The sequence below is a fragment of the Equus przewalskii genome, chromosome 15, assembly GCF_037783145.1.
Source record: "Equus przewalskii isolate Varuska chromosome 15, EquPr2, whole genome shotgun sequence".
Taxonomy (NCBI): Eukaryota; Metazoa; Chordata; class Mammalia; order Perissodactyla; family Equidae; genus Equus; species Equus przewalskii.
Window position 1 is genome coordinate 65,025,186 of NC_091845.1, and position 2,390 is coordinate 65,027,575.

A 2,390-nucleotide genomic window follows, 5' to 3' on the forward strand; every position below is an offset into this window, starting at 1 on the left:
CCTCATGCACGGCAATCAGGTTGAAACTGCCGTCTGACTATAAAGCTGTCGTCGCAAAGGCTTTTACACCCTAAGCAAACAAATATTGTTCAGGTAGGAAGATGAGCACATGTGGAAGGGGAAAACATGAACAGCTTTCAAATGAAAAACTATTTATTGGATCAAAAACTAAAGAGGACTTCAAATATTTTGAGCCCTACATTCACTCAAAAATCCCTATATCGCTTTATATCATTCTTAGAGATCATGAAGTTTTCTGATTTCAAATACAGTTCAGCTTGAGATGTGAGTGCAGATGCATTTCATCTTTTCAGAGGTACAATGCTTGGTTTGTTGATATATATAAGAATTTAGGGGCCGGCCCCGTGGCCAAGTGGTCCAGGGTTTCGCTGGTTCGGATCCTGGGTGTGGACATGGCACCACTCATCAGGCCACGTTGAGGCGGCATCCCACGTGTCACAACTAAAAGGACCCACAAATAAAATATACAATTATGTACTGGGGGGATTTGGGGGAAAAAAGCAGGAAAAAAAAAGAAATCTATAAAAAAATTAAAAAATAAAAGAATTTATTTTTTAAAAAAAGAGGGATACCAGGGCTGGCCTCATGGCTGAGAGGTTAAGTTCGCACCCGGCTTTGGCGGCCCAGGGTTTCACCGGTTCAGATCCTGGGCATGGACATGGCATCGTTCATCAAGCCATGCTGAGGTGGCGTCCCACATAGTACAACCAGAGAATATACAACTGTGTACTGGGGGGTTTTGGAGAGAAGAAGAAGAAAAAAAAAGAGGGATACCAACATCTTAGATTCTGAGAAGGCATGAACTAATACTTTGATACTATTGTACGTACTAATATGTTGAAATTATTGGAAAAGAAGTAGTTAGACATTGATGTGGAAAGAAAGTCAGTATGTTTTAGGGAATATGCTGGAGTAATATGAATTTGGGGTTTTGACAAATCAAAACGATTTGCCTATTTAAGTTGAGGATAAATCCTAATTTCCCTATGAAAACAAATTTCCCTTTGTGAAGCGCTTAAGGCAATGGTTCATATCCTATTTGATCATTTCACTTCCTTCATTTCTTTGCTCATATCTTTCTTGCTCAATGAGGCCCACACTGAAGACCCATTTAAAATAGAAGTATCCCACCTATGCTCCTGATCACCTTTACCTTGGCTGATTTTTTCTTTTTACTCTTTTCATAGCACTTCTTCCTAACTATTTAACTTATGTACTACGTTTATTGCTTATAGTCTGTCTCTGTACATGACAATGTAAATTCCCCCAGAGATATTTTATCTGATTTGCTCAGTGGTATGCTGAAGCATCTAGAACAGTAGCTGGTTCATGGTGGGCACACAATAAATATTAATTGACTTTCGTGAATTTGTATACATACTGTCTGAAAAAGTCAAAAATATGTTTTACTAAAAAACAATTTTACCAATGTATAGAAGTTGACCTTAAGCATTATTTGGAATCAATGCTTGCTACAAGTTTCAAGCAATTTTTAAATTGTACTGCAGTATTCAGTATATTGTTTTCAAACATATTTTCGTTAATATAAATCTGCCTGAGACTTCTGTACATTATACTGTAGAAACTATTTTGTTTGAAATTTTGTTGACTTAGAGTTATGCATATGGCAAAACTCTTTTTTATAAGAATGTCTTAACAAAATATGTAAGTCCCACAAAACAACTTTTATTTGACAGTCAAAATTTTGAATCTGAAAACTTTGCCTTAAATTTGACATTGGGAAAGTTTTGAAAGAAACAATTGAAAGGCATTTTCACAATACATTGTTATATACCCATTTCCTTGATGATCTCATCCATCTCCTTTACTGATCTGCTGCGTTTATGCTGTTACTCATCTTTTAAAATATCAACACTTGCTCCACATCTGTCTTGCCAGGATGACCTCAGTGTTTTGTGATACTTAGGAATACCAGTAGAGCAAGTATTTTTATTACTACACTTTTACTAAGTTTTCCCAGTGCCTACCTTCCTAGTCAGAGAAGTTTGACCTGTAAATTCTGCTGCTATGGTCACGGGGTTACCCTTCACCTAAGAATGCCCCTGCTCTTCCAGGGAGCATTATCATCTTCAAATACCCAGCACATATTCTGGAAGAAACTTCAGAATCCACCTTGGAGCTTAGGGATGAATTGTCTCTCAATCTCACCGTCACATCTGGCTACTTGAGTCCATAATTTGAAATTGATCGCGATTCCTCGCCATTAGTATTCAAGTACCCACAACCCTAATACAGCTTCGCCTTCTAGCAGCCCCATGATCTGTCCATTAGGCATAAAACATGTGATCTGAATCCATATGACATGTAACAGTAAATTTATAAAAATTTACTGGCAGTGCTCTTCCTGA